We start from the raw sequence: 8766 nt of genomic DNA, 5'->3' as shown, positions 1-8766 counted from the left end.
ATTAATGGTTATGGAAAAATAAAAAAGCAGAGCTTTTTCCACACCAAACTTAAAAGGTTTGCTCATCCTCGAGCAAAAGAAGAAAGAAAGGAGTAGAAGAAGAAGAAATGGAGGAGATGGAGGGGAGTAGTGAATTCGGCCAAGGGGGGTAAGTGTGTATGAGGTGTGAAATTGAAGGTTGTAAGGAGGGGTATTTATAGGGTAAGAGAGAGAGGGAATTCGGTTATGAAGGGGTGGGTTTGGGAGGGAAATGGTTTGAATTTGAATGGTGAGGTAGGTGGGGTTTTATGATGGATGGATGTGAGTGGTGAAGAGGTTGTGGGGAAGAGTGTGGGATTTGATAGGTGAATGGTATTTGGGGAAGAGTGTTATGGAAAGGTGTGAAGATGAGAGAAGAAAAGGTGGGGTAGGTGGGGATCCTGTGGGGTCCATAGATCCTGAGGTGTCAAGGAATTCTGCTTCCTGCACCATTCTGGCATTTAAACGCCCTCTGTGTGCCAATTTTGGCATTTAACGCCAGCTCTACTACCTTTCCTGGCGTTAAATGCCAGTCTGCTAACCCTCTTTAGCGTTTAACGCCAGCCAGACACCCTTTTCTGGGGTTAAACGCCAGTCTGCCTGCCATTTCTGGTGTTTAACGCCCAAAATGCTGCCAGACTGGGCGTTAAACGTCCATTCTGCTATCATTACTGGCGTTTAAACACCAGTAAGCCTGTCTTCCAGGGTGTGCTATTTTTGATGCTGTTTTTGATTCTGCTTTTAATTCTGCAGTTGTTTTTATGACTTCACATGATCATCAACCTAAAGAAAACATAAAATAACAATGGAAAACAAATGTCTATGAAATTAAATATAATTAAATAACATTGGGTTGCCTCCCAATAAGCACTTCTTTAATGTCAATAGCTTGACAGTGAGCTCTTAGAGAGCTTCACAGAGACTTAGAGCTTGATGGTGGCCTCCCAACACCAAACTTAGAAGTTGAGTGTGGAGGCTCTGTTTGACTCTGTATTGAGAGAAGCTTTTCATGCTTCTTCTCCATGGTTACAGAGGAAGATCCTTGAGCTTTGAACACAAGGTAGTCCTCATTCAATTGAAGGACTAACTCTCCTTTGTCCACATCAATCATAACTTTTGCTGTAGCTAGGAAGGGTCTTTCAAGGATGATGGATTCATCCTCATCCTTCCCAGTGTCTAGGATTATGAAGCCAGCAGGGATGTACAGGCCTTCAACCTTCACTAAGACATCCTCTACAAGTCCATAAGCCTATTTTCTTGAATTGTCTGCCATCTCTAGTGAGATTCTTATAGCTTGTACCTCAAAGATCCCTAGTTTCTCCATAACAGAGAATGTCATGAGGTTTATTCCTGACCCCAGGTGATAAACCACTATTTTATGGTTTATCTTGTGCTCAATTGAGTGGATTTTATCAGCTTTTCACCCACTTATTCATATGATTTGCATGTTTTACATTTTCCTTCCTGATCTTGTGCTATGATTGAAAACATGTTTCCTAGGCCTTAAAATTGCTAATTTTAAATCCTCTCTTATTACCATTTGATACCATGATATGTGTGTTAAGTGTTTTCATAGATTACAGGGCAGGAATGGCTTAGAGAATGGAAAGGAAGCATGCAAAAGTGGAAGGAATACAAGAAACTGAAGGAACTGCTAAAGCTATCCAGCCTGACCTTCTGGTACTAAATCGACCATAACTTGAGCTACAGAGGTCCAAATGACGCAGTTTCACTTGCGTTGGAAAGCTAACGTCTAGGGCTTCGCAAATGCGTGATGCGAACGCGTGGATCATGCGGACGCGTGACCTGGCAAAAATGCAATCCACGCAAATGCGTGGACGACGCCTCCGCGTCACTTTGCCGCGACCTGAACGTAACAGAAATCGCTGGGGGCGATTTCTAGGCTATTTTTGACCCATTTTTCGGCCCAGAAAACTCAGATTAGAGGCTATAAAGTGGGGGAATGCATCCATTCATAAAAATGTCTTCAATTATTAACTTTCCATAATTTAGATGTAGTTTTTAGAGGGAGAGGTTCTCTCCTCTCTCTTAGGTTTTAGGATTAGGACTCCTCTTAAAGGATTTAAGATTTCAACTTCCTCTCAGGTTCAATATTCCTTTCGCTTTATATTTCTCTTTTACTTTCAGATACTTTAATGCTTTTATTTGTTAATTACTTATGATTGCCAAATTGGTTTATGAACCATTCATGTTAGGATTTTCTCTTATTAATACAATTGAGGTATATCAGATTTAGGATTCTTATTTAGCTTTTTATATTCTTGGCTTTAATTGATCAACTGGAGACTCTTTAGTTATCAAACTTATCGTGGTTGTTAATTGTTATCTCTGCTAATTGAATTCAATTCCACTAACTCTAGTCTTTCCTTAGGAGTTGGCTAGGACTTGGGGATCTAACTAATTAGTCCAGTTGACTTTCCTTTGCTTTAGAAAATGTTAACTAAGTGGGATTAAAACTCAATTCTCATCACCATCGATAAGGATAACTAGGATAGGGCTTCCAAATTTTCATACCTTGCCAAGAGTTTATTTAGATATTAATTTATTAATTCCTGCAATTTATTTTCCTTATTCAAACCTTTCAAAACCCAAAATTCTACCCTTTCCATAGCTAATAATAAGTCATACCTCCTTGCAATTCTTTGAGAAGACGACCTGAGGTTTGAATACTTCGGTTTATAAATTTTATTGGGTTTGTTACTTGTGACAACCAAACGTTTGTACGAAAGGATTTTCTGTTGGTTTAGAAACTATACTTACAACGCGATCACTTTTATTCTTTACTGATAGGAAATCTGGTTCGTCACTAGGTCACACAGAGCCTTCCTAAAGGTCATAGTGCCTATGATATAGGGTATTAAGAACTTTTCGAGATCTGGTCTCTTCTGAGGTAATTTCAGTTGAACCAAAGCATTCAATTCATTGATGAGCAATGGGGGTTCATCCTCCCAAGTCTCATTACCAAATAACTTGCCATTCAGCTTCATGATTGCTCCTAGGTGTTGAGTAATTTACTCTTCAATAATATCTTCATCTTCTTCAGAGGAAGAATACTCATCAGAGCTCATGAATGGCAACAGTAAGTTCAGTGGAATCTCTATGGTCTCTATATGAGCCTCAGATTCCTTTGGTTCCTCAATAGGGATCTCCTTAATGGTCAGTGGACGTCCAGCAAGGTCTTCTTCACTGGAAACTACTACCTCTTCCTCCTTTATAGGTTCGGCCATGTTTGGTATATTGATGGCCTTGCACTCTCTTTTTGGATTCTCTTCTGTATTGCTTGGAAGAGTACTAGGAGGAGTTTTAGTCACTCTTTTACTCAGTTGACCCACTTGTGCCTCCAAATTTCTAATGGAGGACCTTGTTTCAGTTATGAAACTGAGAGTGGTCTTAGATAGATCAGAGACTATGGTTGCTAAGTCAGAGAGGCTCTGCTTAGAATTCTTTGTCTGTTGCTCAGAAGATGATGGAAAAGGTTTGCTATTGCCAAACCAAATTCTCCCACTATTATTATTATTGAAGCCTTGTTGAGGCTTCTGTTGATCCTTCCATGAAAAATTAGGATGATTCCTCCATGAAGGATTGTAAGTGTTTCCATAGGATTCTCCCATGTAATTCACCTCTTCTATTGCAGGATTCTCAGGGTCATAAGCTTCTCCTTCAGAGGAGGCTTCTTTAGTACTGCCGGATGCAGCTTGCATTCCAGTCAGATTCTGAGAAATCATATTGACATGCTGAGTCAATATTTTATTCTGAGCCAATATTGCATTTAGAGTATCAATCTCAAGAACTCCTTTCTTCTGAGTTATCCCATTATTCACAGGATTTCTTTCAGAAGTATACATGAACTGGTTATTTGCAACCATCTCAATGAGTTTCTGGGCTTCTGCAGGCGTCTTCTTCAGATGAAGAGATCCACCAGCAGAGTGATCCAATGACATCTTGGACAATTCAGACAGACCATCATAGAATATACATAAGATGCTCCATTCTGAAAGCATGTCAGAAGGACACCTTCTGATCAATTGCTTGTATCTTTCCCAAGCTTCATAGAGGGATTCACCTTCCTTCTGTTTGAAGGTTTGGACTTCCACTCTGAGCTTACTCAACTTTTGAGGTGGAAAGAATTTGGCCAAGAAAGTATTGACCAACTTTTCCCAAGAGTTCAGGCTTTCTTTAGGTTGTGAGTCCAACCATATCCTAGCTCTGTCTCTTATAGCAAAGGGGAAAAGCATAAGTCTGTAGACCTCAGGATTAACCCCATTGGTCTTAACAGTGTCACAGATTTACAAGAATTCAGCTAAGAACAGATGAGGATCTTCCAATGGAAGTCCATAAAACTTGCAATTCTGCTGCATTAAAGAAACTAATTGAGGCTTAAGCTCAAAGTTGTTTGCTCCAATTGTAGGAGTTGAGATGCTTCTTCCATAGAAGTCAGAAGTTGGTGCAGTAAAGTCACGAAGCACCTTCCTTGCATCTCCACCATTGTTATTATTTTCGGCTGCCATGTCTTCTTCTTTTTAGAAAATTTCTGTTAGGTCCTCTCCAGAGTGTTGTGCTTTAGCTTCTCTTAGCTTCCTCTTCAGAGTCCTTTTAGGTTTAGGATCAGCTTCAACAAGAATGTTCTTATCCTCGTTCCTTCTCATATGAAAAAGAAGAGAACAGAAAAGAAGAGGAATCCTCTATGTCAAAGTATAGAGATTCCTTTATGTGAGTAGAAGAATAGAAGAATAGAATGAAGAAGAGAGAAAAAGAAGAATTCGAACACAGAGAGAGGGAGAGGTTCAAATTATAAGAAGAAGAGAAATGTTAGTAAATAAATAAAATAAATAGAAAGAGATGAGAGAGAGAATGTATTCGAATTTTTAATTAAAAAAAAGAAAAATATTTTTGTTTTTATTTTAATTATTAGTTAGAATTTGAATTCATTAGAAGAAATAAAATAAAATTAGAATTTAAAATAATTAGTTAATTAAAAAGAATTTTGAAAAAGTTGTTAGTGATTTTCGAAAATTAGAGAGAGAAAAGTAGTTAGGTGGTTTTGAAAAAGATAAGAAATAGTAAAACAAACAAAAATTCAAGTAGTTAATTGAAAAAGATTTGAAAATAAATTTTGAAAAGATAAGAAGTTAGAAAAAGATTTTGAAATTAAAGTTTTGAAAAAGATATGATTTGAAATTTATTTTGAAAAATATTTGAAAAGGAAATTAAAAAGATTTGATTTTTGAAATTAAAGTTAATGACTTGACTAACAAGAAACTAAAAGATATGATTCTAGAATTTAAAGATTGAACTTTTCTTAACAAGAAAGTAACAAACTTGAAATTTTTGAATCAAATCATTAATTGTTAGTATTAATTTCGAAAATTATGAAATAAAAATAAGAAAAAGATTTTGAAAATTAATTTTGAGATTTTCGAAAACATGAAAGAAAAATGAAAAGATTTGATTTTGAAAGAGATTTTAAAAGATAAAGTTTTTAAATTGAAATTTTGACTTGACTAACAAGAAACAATTAAATTTTAAAATTTTTGACTAAGTCAATCCCAAAATTTCGAAATTTATTAGAAGAATAAGGGAAAGATATTTTTTTTATTTTTGAATTTTTAATGAGGAGGGAGAAAAATAACAAAATGAAACAAAACATAAAAATTTAAGATTAAAACAAATAATGCATGCAAGAACACTTTGAATGTCAAGATGAACACCAAGAACACTTTGAAGATCATGATGAATATCAAGAACATATTTTTGAAAATTTTTAAGAAAAGAAACACATGCAAGACACCAAACTTAGAAATTTTTAATGTTTAGATACTATGAATTTGAAAATGCATATGAAAAACAACAAAAAACACAAAACAAGAAAAATTAAAGATCAAACAAAGAGAATCATCAAGAACAACTTGAAGATCAAAGAAGAACACATGCATCAATTTTCGAAAATTCAAGAAAAATTGAAACATGTAATTGACACCAAAATTAAAATTTGACACTAGACTCAAACAAGAAACACAATTTTCTCTCTAGTCACTCAGTGTTTGGGGTTAATCACTCTATTCTTTTCTATTCATGCTTTCTAAAACTTTGTTCTTCATCTAACCAATCAACAAATATACAATGTATACATACAAACATCATGAGGTCTTTTCAGGGTTGTAATGGGGCCAAGGTGAAGGTGAGGATATATATAAGGCTAAGTGAGCTATAAGTTGAATCCTTAATTAGCCTAAGATCTCACCTAACTTATACATACTCTTTAAAAATTTAAAATTATCCTGGGTTGCCCAATTTTCTCATTTTCCTTTTACATACTCATATACCAAGTTTATTTTGTTTTTACCTCCATGTGCATTGATTCCTTTATTAAACTTATTATTGGGGCGAATCTGTCCCCTTATTTAATTACTTAAATAATTTTTTTTTGAAACATAAACATAACATTTTCAATGCACAAGGTATTTTCATTTATTTTGGTTTCATATGAGTATGCTCCCAAAATCCTAATTATTTTATTAATTTAATATTTTCCTATCAACCCATGTTCCCACGTTTCCCCACACTTAGTGTGCATCGCAATTTCTACCTTAGGCTAACCAAGGATTCAACTTGGGATTTTTAAATTGTTTTTCTACTTAAGGCTAGTAATGTGATTATAGAACAAAAAGGGGTTAAAAGGTTCAAGGAGGCTAACAAAGGTGATGTAGGAGGTAGGCTTATTTGGGATAAATGAGGGAAAATTCAAATAATGCCCTCAATCATATGCGGGTATGTATCTACATTCTATATTGGACATATAGATTAAAACAAAGTAAAGATTACAAGCATAGAAAAGAAGTGCGAAACACACATGAATGAAATTTATGGTTGAATGTAACCATACAATTAATCTCAAAAACTCACGGGTTGTGTATTCTTTGGCTCAAAAACCATATATCAGTTATGTATGTCATGCAAGTAGAAATCAAGAGTTCCCATTATTCTCAATGTGAATCTTACGATGGCTTTTAAAATCTTAGTGTTCTTTCTTGAAGAAATGTTGTTAACTAACTCACATTTGTTGCTATATATATATACAGTGTGTGGATTGTTGTGAGTTTGTTATACTAAAGTCTCTAGTTTACTCTTTTTATTTTCAATTAATCCAAATTATCATATGCTAAAAGGGTAAACTAAGCTAATTAATCCATATTTTCTATATTACAACTTAATAAGCTAAAAGTGTAACTAAACTAAATATCTAAGATAAATATATATAAACCAAAGTGCAAAATATAGAAATATAGTAAAAGAAAAATGTGCAAGTACCGGAAGATAAATAAGATAAGGTAAAATAAAAATAAAAATAAAAAATAAAAATAAAAATACAGAAAAATAAGCAAAATAGGATAAAAAGAGAGTCTGAAGAGTGGTTCACCAAAATAAAGTACGCCAGAGATGGTGACCTCCCCACACTTAAATAACAGCATCGTCCTCGATGCTCATTCAAGCTCGGTGTGAAGAAGTGTCATCTCCGGAAGGATGTGCAGTAGGTGTCTCTGTGGTGGTCTGAGGCTCTGCAATCTAGATGAGTGTCAGAGGGTCTGCCTACTAAAGTGGGGGCTCTGCCTGTAGAGGGATCTCTGGATCAGCCGACTGTATCTGATGGGGCTCCTCATGGTATGGCGCAGCCTGCTTAGGTCCTGCCTGCTCAGCCTCTGCATGTGTCTCCTCCTCATGATCGTCTGCCTCCTCCTCAGATGGCTCATAAGGGGTGTCAGGCTCAGAGGGAATGTCGTGGTGGCCAGATTGGATCATCAACTTTAAGTGCTCATAGCGTCGCTTGCTGCGATGCTCAAATCTCTCATATCACTGCTGGTTGCGGCACTCCATCTGGTCCAACCGGTCAAATAAGCGATGCACGAGGTGGTAGATGGGCTCTGAAGCAGGTAAGGGTGCAGTAGCGGCTGGTGGGGCAGTGGATGCAGAAGAGGCAGCCGAAGATGTGGCTGCCTCAGCAGAGGCAGTGAGAAATGGAGGTCTGTAGCCCAAAGCTTGGAACTTTCTGCTGTGAGGGATAATCTTCTTGCAGTCGGCAGAGGTTGGCTTCTCATATGCTAGCTCCCAGGGCACCTCAGCACAGCGGCCTAGCTGAGTAATCAAGTATGGAAAAGGGAGGGTGCGTCTGACATGGACTCTTGCCATGTAATACCGGATGAAGCAAGGCAGATATAATTCCTTTCCCTCCATCACACACCAGATGAGGGTAAGCATAGCAGCTGGCACCTCTATCTCATGAGTGCTCAACATCATATAGTTACTCAGAATCTGCTGCTAGAGCTGAGCCTCATCATTCAGATAAATGATCTTAATTCCTTTGGGGGCCATTACGGACTTGCTCATGACCCAAGGAGCAATAGGATCAATAGCAATAGTCCTCTTGACTGCCTCCTAGTCAAATCTCATGAACTGCATATCCTCCTCAGCCTTTTGGTAACCATCTGGCTGATCTGATTTAGGTAGGAGCTGGAGGATTTCTTCTATTACTTCCTCATTAACCAAAATCTGTTTTTCTCTAAGCTGAACTACATCCAGGGACGTTTTAAAGTAGTTACAATAGAATTCTCTGACCCAGGATGAGTTGATCTCAGTCAAGTTTCTCTCCAAGAAGAACCAGCCTCTCTATTTAATTTATTCTGAAGTGTATTGTGTGAGTTCTTCTGGAATTTTGAGGGTCTTTTCCAGGTA

At 36.8% G+C, this 8766-nt stretch overlaps 1 non-coding gene across 1 annotated transcript; it reads left to right on the top strand.

The window, feature by feature from the left end:
* The first annotated feature begins 4038 nt into the window (after nucleotides 1-4038).
* On the top strand, nucleotides 4039-4142 carry LOC148548896 (small nucleolar RNA R71). The gene has a single exon (XR_015897047.1). It is a non-coding gene; the product is annotated as a small nucleolar RNA R71 (small nucleolar RNA).
* The last annotated feature ends 4624 nt before the right edge of the window (nucleotides 4143-8766 follow it).

The sequence above is a fragment of the Arachis ipaensis genome, chromosome B8, assembly GCF_059453495.1.
Source record: "Arachis ipaensis isolate K30076 ecotype BB chromosome B8, ASM5945349v1, whole genome shotgun sequence".
Classification (NCBI taxonomy): Eukaryota; Viridiplantae; Streptophyta; class Magnoliopsida; order Fabales; family Fabaceae; genus Arachis; species Arachis ipaensis.
Note: the sequence above shows the minus strand (reverse complement) of the source record. Positions and strands in the feature narration are given on the sequence as shown.